This window comes from Oryctolagus cuniculus, chromosome 7 (genome assembly GCF_964237555.1).
Source record: "Oryctolagus cuniculus chromosome 7, mOryCun1.1, whole genome shotgun sequence".
NCBI classification, from domain to species: domain Eukaryota; kingdom Metazoa; phylum Chordata; class Mammalia; order Lagomorpha; family Leporidae; genus Oryctolagus; species Oryctolagus cuniculus.
This window is the reverse complement of record NC_091438.1, coordinates 47,942,057-47,956,319: the sequence shown is the minus strand read 5'-3', so window position 1 is coordinate 47,956,319 and position 14,263 is coordinate 47,942,057. Positions and strand designations below refer to the sequence as shown.

General features: G+C 44.6%; 1 protein-coding gene across 7 annotated transcripts in view; it reads right to left on the bottom strand.

Moving 5' to 3' along the window:
• Positions 1-9,840, bottom strand: part of OTUD7B (OTU deubiquitinase 7B) — a 67,655-nt gene extending 57,815 nt beyond the window's left edge. For 2 of the 7 annotated variants that reach the window (XM_017345918.3, XM_070077758.1), the window contains exon 1: positions 9,520-9,776. The gene's annotated coding sequence lies outside the window, so the exon portion shown is untranslated. Of the gene's footprint in view, positions 1-4,708; positions 4,815-9,519 lie in introns of those variants that run through there. The other 5 variants (XM_051858712.2, XM_070077757.1, XM_070077754.1 and 2 more) reach the window with 5 other exon arrangements.
• Between the last annotated feature and the right edge of the window lie 4,423 nt (positions 9,841-14,263).

The following is a 14,263-nucleotide window of genomic DNA, read 5'->3' as shown; positions in this document are numbered from 1 at the left end:
TTCAGTGGCACAATTTAAAACTTTAAAAAGAAAACTTGGGGAGCCAGTGCTGTGGTGCAGTGGGTTAAAGCCCTGGCCTGAAGGGCCAACATCCCATATGGGTGTTGGTTCTAGTCCCAGCTGCTCCTCTTCCAATCCAGCTCTCTGCTATGGCCTGGGATAGCAGTAGAAGATGGCCCAAGTCCTTGGGCCCCTGTACCCACGTGGGAGACCAGGAGGGAGCTCCTGGCTCCTGGCTCCGGATTGGTGCAGCTCCGGCCGTTGCGGCCATCTGGGGAGTGAACCAGCAGATAGAAGACCTCTCTCTCTGTCTCTACCTCTCTCTGTAACTCTTTCAAATAAATAAAATAAATCTTAAAAAAAAGAAAAAAAAAAGAAAACTTGAAATGGGGCCAGTGTCATGACATAGCAGGTAAAGCGGCTACTGCAATGCCAGCATCCTATATGGGTATGGGTTCAGGTCCCAGCTATTCCACTTCCAATCCAGCTCTCCGCTAATGTGCCTGGGAAAGCTACCACGGACAACCAAAATGTCTGGGCCCCTGCATCCATGCGGGAGCCCAGGATGTAGTTCCTGCCTCCTGGCTTTGGCCTGGCTCAGCCCTGGCCATTGTAGCAAGGTGGGGAGTAAACTAGCAGATGGAAGATTTCTCTCTCTCTCTCTCTGTATGTATGTAACTCTGCCATGTAAATAAAAATAAATTTTAAAAAGAAAAGAACTTGAAGGGAATTTAGCAATAGAGATAAATACATGTATACACTCAACAAAAAAGATATCTTGACATTCTTCTTTATCTGAATCATTATAGCTGAAGAACCTTAACTTCCTATTCATCCCACTCCAGGGCACCCAATTGCTCCAGGTCAAAAGTCCATCTGCCCAGTGGCACTCTCCGATAAGGTTTTCCTCAGTCAGACCCAGGAAAATACCAATGTTCACTTTGGATTGGTTACAAAGGCCAGTAGGATGGAATGATATTAAGTCTCTGCGTCTCAGCACAATGGCAAAATGGAACATACACTGGAATGGGAGTTGGCACGTAACACAGAAATGAACACACACTTATTAATAATCTACCACATGCCAGCCAATGAAGACTGAACTCTAGACCATGCTATCAACGAACTACTTTTGTGATCCTGAGTAAACCTCAGGCATTCTATTTGAAAATAAATGAGGAAGACTAAGAAAGCTTACTGTTCCTCTCCAGTTCCATGATGCTCTAAACAAGATTACTCTCAACGGTGTGTTACAGTTAAGCATGATGAAGTTATTAAAAGGTCTTTGCTTCGTCCCTCTTCAATTCACTTTATGCACTACTGACAGAAATAACCTTCCCAGGATGTGAACCTTATTTTATCACATGATGCTTAAGATCTTTAGATGGTGCATCATTTATTACAGTACCAGATAAAACTCTCGTGAGAGTTACTTCTCCAGCCTCATCCCTGCGCTCCAACCCTGTCCTCCAGCCATAATAATTACTTAAATGTTACCTGAAGAAGTCTGTTCCATTCCTTTAAGCTTTTGTTCTTGCTGTTTTCTCAGCCTGGAGTGGATTTCTCCCCATCACCTGTAGGGTATATTCTTAACTCATCTTTCCAGATCCCGTTCAAGTGTTGTCTCCTCTGGGAAGCTCTTTCCAATCTCCACGTGCCCAAGGCAGAGGTGACCTTTGGACTCACCCTTCCCCGCTATTCCTTCTACTGCAGCGGGTACCACACTTCACACCACCTATGCATTGATACATCTGTTTTCTCCCACTGGACTCAGAAGCCCCTTCTGGGTACAGACCTTATCTAACTCATCTCCACCTCCCCAGTGCCTAGGCCAGTGCTTACAAGACAGGAGATGCTCAGGGCCAGCACTGTGGCATAGCAGGGTTAAGCCGCCTATGGTGCTGGCATCCCCAATGAGTACCAGCTCAAGTCCTAGCTGCTCCACTTCCAATTCAGCACCCTGCTAATGCGCCTGGGAGGGCAGAGGAGGATGACTCAAGTGCTCGGGCCCCTTTACCCACATGGGAGACCCAGGGGAAGCTCCTGGCTCCTGGCCTCAGTCTGGCCCAGCCCCAGGCCTCTATGGCCATTTGGGGAGTGAACCAGCAGATAGAAGATCTATCTCTGTCTCTTCCTTTCTCTCTCTGTGACTTTGTCTTTCAAAAAAATAAAATCTTAAAAAAAAAAAAAAAAGATAGGAAATGCTCAACAGATATTGATGGAGTAGGCAGCAATGGTACAGGAAACAGGAAAGAAGGAAGAACCAATTAAGGTGGCTTTGAAGAGTGGGGAAATGTTAGTTTTTGGTTTTATCTGCTCTTTCCCTAAACTACAGTCCTCAGAGAGCTCATTCTCTTAGTTACAGCTACCAACCCCATCAATGCCAATGAATTCAAAGCTCCATTTCCAAACTGATTAACCCCCATCTCTACCCCAGCTTTAGGTCCATAATTCTCACAATCAGAAGAGCTTTCATTTGGACATTTCATTGCCACTTTAAATCCAACACATCCCAAAGTGAACTTATCGCATTCACTTATCACTTAAAAATATGGGAAACTTCTGAGCTTCTGTATCACAGTCATTGCCTCAGATGTTCAGGCTTAACATGTCAGTAATATTTAACTCTTCACACTCCCTCATCTCCCGCATTCAGTCCTCAGCAATTTCACTTTTTTCTCTACAACCTGTTTTACACTCTGTCCTCATCTCATCTCACCCTCCACAACACTTAGCTTGGGCCCCAGCACTTCATACATCCCAGGTGTCAAATCTCCCCTCCAAGCCAACCTGTGTCTTGCAATTCTACATTTTACACTTAAAATATAAAATATAAACTACAGTGGGTATTTGGCCCAATGGCTAAGACACCCACATCCCATACCAGAGAGCCTGGTTCAAGTCCTGGCTCCACTCCCAATTCCAGCTTCCTGCTAATGCACACTGTGGAGGCAGCAGGTGATGGCTCAAGTAGTTGAATGCCTGCCAGTCACATGGGAGACCTGAATTGAGTTCCTGGCTCCCAGCTTTGGCCTGGCCCAGCCTCAGCTATTGTGGGCATTTGGGGAGTCAATCAGTACTAGATGGGGGAGCACTGTCTGTCCATCTGTCTTTCCTCAAATAAAGAAATAATGAAATAAAATATAAACTTACAATCCTGGCTTTTTAAGACACCCTATAAACAAAGCTCCGAACCAACCTATCCAACTTCATTTCACGACTATTACTGTTACTCACATCTCATCACTGTCCCAAGAACATCTCAGGGATGATCCTGTTTCCAGGCTATTGCTTAATCCCTTTCAGCTCAAAAAAAAAAAAAAAAAAAAAAGATTTTGCTGTTGCTGTCACTCTCCTGATCCTCATCCATTATACCTTATATACTTGATTTTTTTATATGGAACAAGTTATAATTCCTCTGTGACACCATTCAATATAGTTACCTGAGTACTCTTCTAACCAAAACACCTAAGGTATAAAAAGTCTGTGCCATATAATTGATAATATACTTTCACATTTTAAAATTTCGTCTGGAATATTAATAGCGGCTCAACAGATGTTCACTCCTTTCTATTCCTCTCACTCTGGACTTTAAGCTCTCCAAGGGCACAAAATTATCACTTTTCCTAATCCTCTACAGTACTTAGCATACAACTAAAACTCATAGCAGGTCACTAAAAACAATGGTTTAGTAATTTCTCCTATCCAAAGTTATTCCTCAAAAGAAAAAAAGGAATAAGATATAATCTCTTAAAATGCAACTGAAAATCCCAATATAGGGATTCCTCTCCACCTCTGATTTCCAGCTCAGATATTCTTCAATCTCCTGACTCAGGAGGTAAATAATAATCCTGTGCTCATGACATCACAAACACATAGTTTTGTAATGACTGTAAAGAGGTGGGGGGAGGGCAGCAGGGATGGAAGAAAGCCAGTCAGCTGAAAAACAAAGACTGAAAGAACAGCTCTATGATTTTTGTTTACTCCTGAAATGTGGACACTTCTCCTATCTTTTTTTTAATATTTTCAAACAAGTTTCCCTCAAAAGGAAAAATGTGACAGGTTTTCAGTGAAACTGATATCCAGAAAACCCTCTATAAAACCCCAATCCTTGCGAAAACCAGCTTAATCTTTAACAAGGCAACAAGAATGCAGTGAGGTTCCTCCAGATATTGTGAGTGAAGACTCATCCTGGCTGCAACACAGGCATCATCTACCAACCTTTGTATATATCAGGCGGACGGCCTGAGAGACCACACTGGACCCGCCCAGGCTTTGAAAAGAAATGGGTCTGTATTAACATACTAGTATAGTCTTATCAATGTCCACAGATTATTTATCGCATGGATTCCCAAGGCCAAATCTTTAATCCACAACTGACTATCCTTCAGCATCAGTGTATTCTCCACACTACCAGGTAATACAGGCTTTGAAATGCAAATTAATTTCAATATCAGTATGATCAAAAAAAGAAAACCTAAAATCCAGCTTAAAACATAATGCAGGGAGGAAAGAACCACTGTATTCCTAAAGTTATATCTATGTAAAAAAATGCATTCATTAAATAAAAATTTAAAAATAAAAAAAACAATGCCGTTTCAAACCAAGAAATTTCTTCATTAAGTTCTGAATTATCCATACCAATACTCCCTACAAGAGCAGAGAAAACCACAAGTTAAATGCACTTGAAACATAATGCTGTTCTTACCATAAGCTCTTGAGAATCCAGTGACAGTCTTGAGACTTTCCCACAGGTTAGTGCACAAGCTCAGCATCACAAGGTACATAAAAACAAAAGCTTCTACAAGGAATAGTCTGTCTCCTGGCTTTATCCCTTTGGACCAGGACAGTAGAGAAGCAGAAGAGTCACAATATACTCGTGCCTGCCCACTTGTCCCCAAGTTCCTGAACCAAAGCTCAATACTTCTCATTAAATCCATCCTTTGTTCAAGGACCTACAATGACTCTATTGACCTTTCTATCAACACCCAGCGGAGTCTGGCTGAGTCCTGTCCACCCTCTTGCCTGCTCTGCTCATGACTTGACCAACCCACGTTCTCTCCAGCCACTCTCATGTATTCATTCCCCCACATGCACTGTAGTCATTCAGTCATCACTGTACTCTGCACGTTCTATACTTTCCATCAGGAAGATCATTTCCTTTATTTTAGTCCTAAAACAGAATAATTACTTCATTTACTTGGATGCTCATGCTTATGTCATAGATAAGGGTAGGGAAGCAACTTGTCCAAGGTCACATAGTAAAAACCAGAATCAAGATTTGAACCAAGGTCCATCTAATGCCATAGCCCATAACTACAAGTAATCAATAGCATCCCAAGTCAATTTCACAATTACTGACCCAGAAATCTCTTCTAATTTATCACATCAATTCTTTTTTTGTCATTTCAAGTTTTCTCAGCTCTTACATATTCCATCTGCAGCACATTAAACTTGGTTTTGTTTTCTAACAAAACAAGGTCTGCCTTCCCATTACCGTACCACCTACCACCCTCCCTCCTCACCACCACCTTGATCACAAGGACAAGGACAACTGTCTTTTGTAACTTTTCTCTCTCCAAAAATTGCACTGAAGCTTGGAGCTCAAGTCATTAGAACTACACAGGGATGTTCTACATTATTCAACAAAGATTTATTTTTTAAAGAAAATAAAATTCCTTTCTCTGCCACATTAAAAAAAAATCAACTGAGGAGATCAATTGAGGGGCAGCCTTCTGGCATAGCAGTTAAGACATAACCCAGGGCCATCTGGGGAGTGAAACAATAAAGATTCCATCTCCCTCTCTCTCTTTCAAATAAATAAGTAAATCTTCAAAAAAAAAAAAAAAAAGAAAAGAAAAGAAAGAAAGAAAATGAAAAAGACATAACTTGGGACACCCACACCTCACATAGAATGCCTGAGTTCGGGTCCTGGCCCTGCTCTTAGTACCAGTTTCTTGTTAATGTGAAGCCTGGGAGGCAGCAGATGATGGCTCAAGTACTTGGGTCCCTGCCACCCACACAAGAGAATTCCTGACATCAGCTTCAATCTGCTGAATGCATTTGGAGTGAACCAGTGGATAGAGATCTCTGTCCATCTGCCTATCTGTTCTTCTCTGCCTTTCAAATAAATAAATAATCAACTGAATTCAAGCATTCATGATAAAAACTGCCTTGAATCTATGTTCCAATTATACAAATTTTTTTAAAGATTGATTTATTTATTTGAAAGGCAGAGTTACCAAGAGGCAGAGGCAGAGGCAGAGGCAGAGGCAGAGGCAGAGAGAGAGAGAGAGAGAGAGAGAGGGAGAGAGAGAGAGAGAGAGAGGTCTTCCATCTGCTGCTTCACTCCCCAAATGGCTGCAACAACTGGAGCCAGGAGCTTCCTCCAGGTCTCCCACACAGGTGCAGGGGCCCAACCACTTGGGCCATCTTCAACTGCTTCCCCAGGCCATAACGGAGAGGTGGACTGGAAGTGGAGCAGCTGGGACTCGAATCCATATGGGATGCCAACACTGCAGGCAGCAGCTTTACCCACTATACCACAGCGCCAGCCCCTATACAGACTCTTAATTATGCAAATTTATCAGGAGCTATTGAGACGATTCCAGACTGATATTCCACAGCTTCTAAGTTCTCATAGGAAATATACAGCTGAGATCACACGTTAAAACATTGTTTGAGGATTTTCCCTTTGGTGGGACAAGTGTTTGGGAAAAGGAGAGGGGTACTTCCCCACAGAAATAACTATACAAATACACACACACACATTATGATGACCTCAGTCAGCATCCTCTGAATGCTTGCTATATTTAGGGGCCCCAAAGATTTACAAGAAGCACTTAGCATCTCCAAACTTATTTTTGATACTTTTCCACTGTAATTCACCTAGTTATATATATTGAATCACCAATATTCCAAAGAAAACCTTCAAAGAAATGAACAGTGGGGCCAGCATTGTGGCACAACTGTAAGTTAAATCACTGCCAGCAATGCCAGCACCCATGTACACACCAGTTCAAGTTCTGGCTGCTCCGCTTCCCATCTAGCTCCCTGCTAATGTGTCTAGGAAAGCAGTAGAGGATGGTTCAAGTGCTTGGGCCCTTGCACTCATGTGGGAGACCTGGAAGAAGCTCCTGGCTTCGGCCTGGACCAGCCCCAGCTGTTGTGGCCATCTGGGGAGTAAACCAGCAGATGGAAGATCTGTCTTTCCCTCTCTCTGTAACTCTGTCTTTCAATTAAAAATAAAAAATTAAATATTTTTTAAAAACATGGAATAGTGATAGCTACTGGGCTGCTCTAGTTATTCTTCAGTATATTCAAACTCTTCAATTTCCACACCCTAGAATAATATATGCAGTTCAACTAAAGAAAAGTTGGTATATACAGTTATAAATACAAATTATCTATATATCATCCAATTCACACAGCTAAAGCAATCACTGACAGTCACCAGATCTGGGAAGGTATTGTGACTCTTAAAATTAGATTTTATTCTCCAAATTAAATCTTTTTTCAATAAGAGATCTCAAAACAAAGAGATTTAATTAGCTTTGGGAAAATTTCAAATTGTTGGTGACCTATGGCCACCAAAGTCCAACTAACAATTAGCATTCATTACTGCTTATCCTGCCTTACACAAGTCAGCAAGTCAGCGCACAGTCCTTTCTTTGGCAAAGTTTTGCACTGTTTTTCTTCTAAGAGAGTCTTTGATATTAAATGAAAGGAGCAAGTCAAATCAGGCAACAACAACAAAAATTAGTGACAGTTTGGAAACTATCTTCCTTCTGTCTTCCCTATTTGGATGCATAATGTCCAAAGCAGATATCTGTTCAATTCTAAATTATTCATGCTAATGGATAATTATTGGCAAAAAGGTGCTGATAATCCAAAACGGGGAAAAATCTAAACAAAATCTATTTTGGTTTTGGAATATATGTTTTGCGTATATTTACCTTCTCAATTATCCCTAGCATGAGCTAATATTTGTACGCACTTGCAATCTCTAAGTACATAGCAACTGGCCACTTAGGTGGGGAGGTGCTCCAAGTCAGGCCAGTTGATAGTGGAAATTAGAACAGACTGCTATTCAGCCTGAAGATGAGCAACATGCATTTCAATTATTTTACAGTGCAGTTCAGCTTTCAGAATATCAATAGACTACCAGTCCTCTGTCCCAGTCTCTAGCTAATGTGCAATAGGTAATAGGTGATTTCTCAAGTGCCTGAGCCCCTGCCACCCACATAGGCGACTCAGACTGAGTTCCAGACTCCTGGTTTCAGCCTGAATGCTGTTGCCAGCATTTGGGGAGTGAACAAGCAGATGGAAGATGTTTGGCTGTGTGTGTCTGTCTGTCCTTCAACTACTGGGATTAGTCACCCTGTTGGACTAGATTTACCACCTGTTCTCTCCACTGTCCCTTCCCACCTATGAAACAGGTTCTAAAAGACAAAGAGACTCAAACGCCTCAAAGATCTCCCAAACAGTACAAGAAGCTAAAGACCAGCCTCTGATTTTTTAAATAAAGCATTCCTATAGTATTTATTAAAAGTTCAGGAGAAAAAAAAGCCAAAGGACTGCTAATCCTTGGCTTTACATTCATGAAAAGAAAACTGTGAAAATTGGGGGACGGGGGAAGGAACCCTTTTACATGAAAACATTTTTACAGTTTCCCTTGTCAGCTCCCTTTAACTTTCAAAATTTTACATGTGCATTGCGCCCAGAGAAGCCACCTAGGTTAGGCGGACAGACTGTACCAGGAGGGGGGAGCGCGCGCCTCGGAACGCAGCTCCTTTTGAGCCGACAAGCTAAAAATACGCCGGCCCAGTAAACAAATCCCATTCCATCCCGAACGGAGCCACACCGTTAACCTAGTAATTATGAGAAGGGTGAGATCACGCAGCCCCCGGCTTACTCATCATCAGCTTCTAAAGTTTCCATCGGCTCACGGCAACTTTGCCTTTTTCTAAAGTTCACAAGCGTGCCCTAGAATCTCTCAGGCGCGCGCACCACACACACACACACACACACACCTTTTTCGCTCCCTTCCTCCATTACTGGACGCACCTCAGTTTGGCTACCCACAGGGAGAACAAGCTTGTTGTCTTTTCGTTTGACTTTTATACTGAGACGTTAAGATGAACTTTTATCCTACCAGGGGGCTAGGAGCCCGCACGGTAGCCACCTCACAAACTCCGCCATCCCTCCCCGAAAGTCTAGCTGACAAGAGGGGACCGTCCACACCGCCCCGCACAGCTCAGGAGGGGAGGCCAGGAACCGGGGAGGGTGGCCAGACACGCGGGACGCAGGTGGAAGGGAGGCGCAAAGGAGAAGAGGTTGGGACGAAGCGAGGAGCGGCCAGGGCGAGGAGGGGGTGCCCGGGAGAGATGGCTTCGGGTGAGATACAATCAGAAAGCAGCAGGGGGACAGTGGCGATCAGAGGGGCAGAGTTTGGGAGTCGGAAGAGGCGGGAGGGGCGGGAGCGGACGGGAAAGGGGTCGGGGCGGGGGGCTCCGTTACCCTCGCGACTCCCGGGGCAAGGCCCTAGGCCGGGGCGGAGCACGGGGCCCGGCCGCCTCTCCTCATTCCTCGGCAGTGACCCCCGGGTCCGACCGGCCCCTCCCCCGACGACGATGGAGGCGGAGGCGGCGGCGGACACTGCGACCGGGGCTGTTGCTCCACACAGGACCTGGAGCTGAAGCCAGACGGGACTGATCGGGATTGGCCTCCCTCTGTGGCTTTTTGCCTGCTCCACACCCGGTCGCCACTCCGACTCCGGCGGCTGGTTCAGGATCGGTGGCTTTCGGCCGTCCGGCCGGAAACAAGCGCCAGTTTCCGGCCGGAGCGGGTTGGTGGTGACACCCAAGCCGCCCCCGGGCCTCCTCCCGCCCCGCCCCGTAGCAGCCCCGCCTTCAGCGCCGCTCCCGGAGCTGCGGCCGGTTTGGCGCTTGCCCCGCGCGTGACCCCGTGTTTTCCAGGCCCGCGTTCCTAATGCCCGTGGTCTGGAGCATTCTTGAACCGGAGCTGGGGGGAGGGAGGGGGTGGACCGGGTGGATTCTTGAGACTTCGGGGCAGAATTAGTTGGCCCCAGCCCTTTGGCAAGGAGCGGAAAGGGGTGGGGTGGTTCTGGAAAGGTGAGAGGTACGAAAGTACTTTAGAACGAGGAGACTGAAATTCTGGTTCACCTACACAGCTGTTCTGGACTGACCAGAGGAAAATGAACGCTTCTTTCAGACCGGGCTCCGGCTGGTTGTGCATGTCCCTTGCTACTTCACTCTTGAAGTGGACTACCCTTCTCAGTAAATACTTGGTATTTGTTTACTAGCCTAATGGTTATTGACACGTCTGCCTTAGACTGTTAGGCATAATCCAAACAAGTTAGGTTGGGGCCGGACTTGGCAGCCAGCCAGTTAAACTGCTGTTTCTGATGCCCACATCCCATACCAGAGCGCCTGGCTGGAGTCCTGGCTACCCTCTCTGATCCACCTTCGTGCTTATGCACAACCCCGGGAGGCAGAGCCGATGATGCAAGCGCTTAGGTCCCTGCCATCACACTGGGGGAGACCCAGATGGAGTTCCAGGTCCCTGATTTTGCCTTGGCCCAGCCCTTTCTGTTGCAGCCCTTTGGGGAGTGAACCAGCAGATGGAAGATCGATCTCTCTCTCTCTCTCTCTCTGCCTTCAAGGAGATGGAAATAAATAAACATTTTTTAAAGTTATGCCGCATTTTTGTTTGTAAAGCTTTTTACAACATTAGAGCATAATTCAATTCAGATACTTATTGAGTCCCTACTCTGTGCCAGACATTGTGCTCAGTGATACTGAGAATAGAAAAATCAACAGACATAATCCCAGATATCTAAGATCTTACAATTTAGTAAAGTACATAAAACAGTATTGTATAAGGCAGAACTCACATATGTGCTGTAAAAATTATAATGTGGCATGGTTATGAGAACATAAATAAAGCCATTCCTGCCTCTCAGACCTTCCACATGTGTTAAATGAATGTGTACATGGCAGAAGAGCGAGAACTGTTTGGGGTGAGAAGAGCTGTTTAACTCTCTCTTAAAAACAAGCACAAGGGGCCGGTGCTGGGGCGCAAGCGGGTTAATGCCCAGGCCTGGGGCGCCGGCATCCCATTTGGGCGCCGGTTCTAGTCCCGGATGTTCCACTTCAAATCCAGCTCTCTGCTGTGGCCTGGGAGAGCAGTGGAGGATGGCCCAAGTCCTTGGGCCCCTGCACCCGCGTGGGAAACCTGGAGGAAGCCCCTGGCTCCTGGCTTCGGATCGGCGCAGTTCCAGCCGTTGCAGTCAATTGGGGAGTGAACTATCAGATGGAAGACCTCTCTCTCTCTCTCTCTCTCTCTCTCTCTCTCTCTCTGCCTCACCTCTCTGTGTAACTCTGACTCTCAAGTAAAAACTAAATAAATCTTTTTAAAAAAAAAGCACAAAATGAATCCATACTCTGCTATCTTCTAACCAAAGAAATCCTAAATCTTAATTCTGGTTCCTAACACTGTGGTCTGCACATCCAAAATAATGCTTCTTGTGTACATTGTGCCCATTAGGCCTATGTAAAACAACTATCTCAGTAGACTTTTCTTTCTAAAGGGGAGGGATAGAACATAGATATTTTAGAATTATCCAGCTCACACTAGGAAAGCAACACCTGAGACAGGTCTCTTCCCAGGCAACTGTACAGGGGATACCTTTGAGTTAAGAGCTGAAGGGCTGGGACTGGGCCTAGGGCCCTACCTGCAAGCCAAGACCAAGTGGGTGAGAGTGCTTTGCATGGTGCATGCTCAGGACCTACAGTATAGATTGACAGGTGGAGCCATTTGGGGACTACACTTTGGCTACTGTTCAGGGGCAAACTGAGGGAGTAGGATGAGATTTGGTCACCTGTGTTGATGCTAACTGAGTAATATTGGTCATACTGACCCCTTACCCCTTGCTAGCTAAATCCAAGGTAAGAAGGCAGATCCACAGACGAGGAGTTGCACAGTCTGGAAGCAGCTTTGTCTTGCCAGGGCCCTCCAGATTTATGAAGTCCGGAGAAACTTCAAAAAATTTGTGGAAAATGGAATTAAAAAGTTTATTTTGGTGCAAAAACTGTTAAACACATGCATAGTTTTTTCGTAATGTGCATTTCCCACAAACTTTCTGATACATATTTCATACTTTTTCATATTATTTCAAACTTTTCATGCTCTATTTCAACTTTTTTAACACCAAAATAAGTTTATCTTTTAGTCCCATTTTCCACAGACTTTTTGAAGAACCTGGTATGTCCTTCCAGTCTTCACTGCACTATCATGGACTTGTTAGGGCCAGGTATGGAGCTCAAAGGCACTTCCCCGTCTCAGTACAAGACACACTTTTTCTTTTGGCAGTGACCACAGATTTGAAAGCTGAGCCAAGTTGCTGGTCAAAGTCATTTAAGTGACCACACATTATAGGCTTGCCTGGAAACCTAGGGACCAGGAAGTGATGGGGCTGCAGTTGCTTTGTGCCTGTTTCTTGCTCTGACCATCCATCATGCATTGTTGTTTGTGCAATTGCTCAATGGGCTGCTTGTCTTTGGTCAGCCCAGGCTGTGTGGGTAGCAGTGTGGTCAGCTGGGCTGGGAGCCAGGCCACCTGGGTTCTGGTCCCAGCTCAGCCAGCCCCTAATCTATTAAATGGCTCCCTTCCCATTCCTATGTGGCAATTTCTCTGCCTAGAAACTGGGTTATCTGTGTGTGTGTGTGTGATGTGCTGCCATTCAGGCTGTCACTGCATTGGATGCTTAGAAGGAGCTTTCTGATACAGTTGTCACAGCAGCCAACAGCAGATTAGAATAATACACAGGTAGAACAGTAAGGAAAGAAAGTAAAAGCAGCAGAGAAAACCCCTATACCAGTGTAAACAAGGGCACACACCCTTACCTGCTACTCAGTGCAAAGTTCTTTCCACCTAAAGATCTGTTTTCGTTTGCTCAACTTAATGCTTCTAAGGGCTGCTTCTAGGAGCTCTCTGAGCTTTTTAAAGCAAGAGTAGAGAAACCAGATCTTTGCATTTCATCAGAGAAACTAAAAAAGACTTTTTCAGTATTGGAACTAATGGCAAAAAATGTTCAGAGAAAGCTATTTTGCAGCTAACTAGGAAAAAAAAAAGAAATTATTTACATTTAAATGCTTTTGTGGTGGAAAAGAAAACCAAACCAAAATAATTTCCTTTCCACTACCACCACTATAATTTAGACCAGTGGTTCTGCGGAGTTTTTTTCTAAACTATATACTATACTAGGAATCTCAGAATGACTTAGAATTCATGGGACTCAAGGGTATGAATCTATTTTTAAAAACTATCCAAGGTGCTTTTATAAAGTTAAACAAATTTCTACCCTATAACCCAGCTATCCCTCTCCCAGGAATTTACTCAATAGAAATGAAAACATATGATCACACAACACATAAACACCTTTTTTTGTTAAAGATTTATTTTATTTATTTGGAAGGTATAATTACAGAGAGAGACAGAGAGAGAGGTCTTCCATCTGCTGGTTCAGTCCCCAAATGACCACAACAGCCGGGCTGCACCAGGCTGAAGCCAAGAGCCAGGAGCTACATCGGGGTCTCCCACATGGGTGCAGGAGCCCAAGAACTTGGGCCATCTTCCACTGCTTTCCCGACACATTAGCAGGGAGCTGGATCAGAAGTGGAGCAGCTGGGACTCGAACCAGCATCCACATGGGATACTGGTGCTGCAGGTGGCGGCTTTACCCGCTATGCCATAGTACTGGTCCCGCTTAAACAGCTTTATTCATATTCAACCCAAACTAGAAACATCTCAAATATTCACTAACAGAAAAATGGAAACATATTATTCATATAAGAGTATACAATTTAAAAAAAACTAAACACAATGATATGGATGAATCTCAAAAATCATATTTTGAGCAAAAAAAACCCTCCATTTATATTAAATTCAAGGACAGGCAAAAATAATCTTGATAACAGAACTCAGAAACATGATTACCTATGGGGGGGGCAGCGTGGAGGAAGCTGAATAATAGTAGAGGAGATATTTGGGCCTTTTAGGGTGATGGAAACATCCTGTATCTTGCTAAGGGTGTCTCTTACACATGTATATCACATTGTGTACTTAAGATCATTGTGTATTCGGCTGGCGCCGCGGCTCAGTTGGCTAATCCTCCGCCTGCAGCGCTGGCACCCGGGGTTCTAGTCCCATTTGGGGCACCGGATTCTGTCCCGGTTGCTCC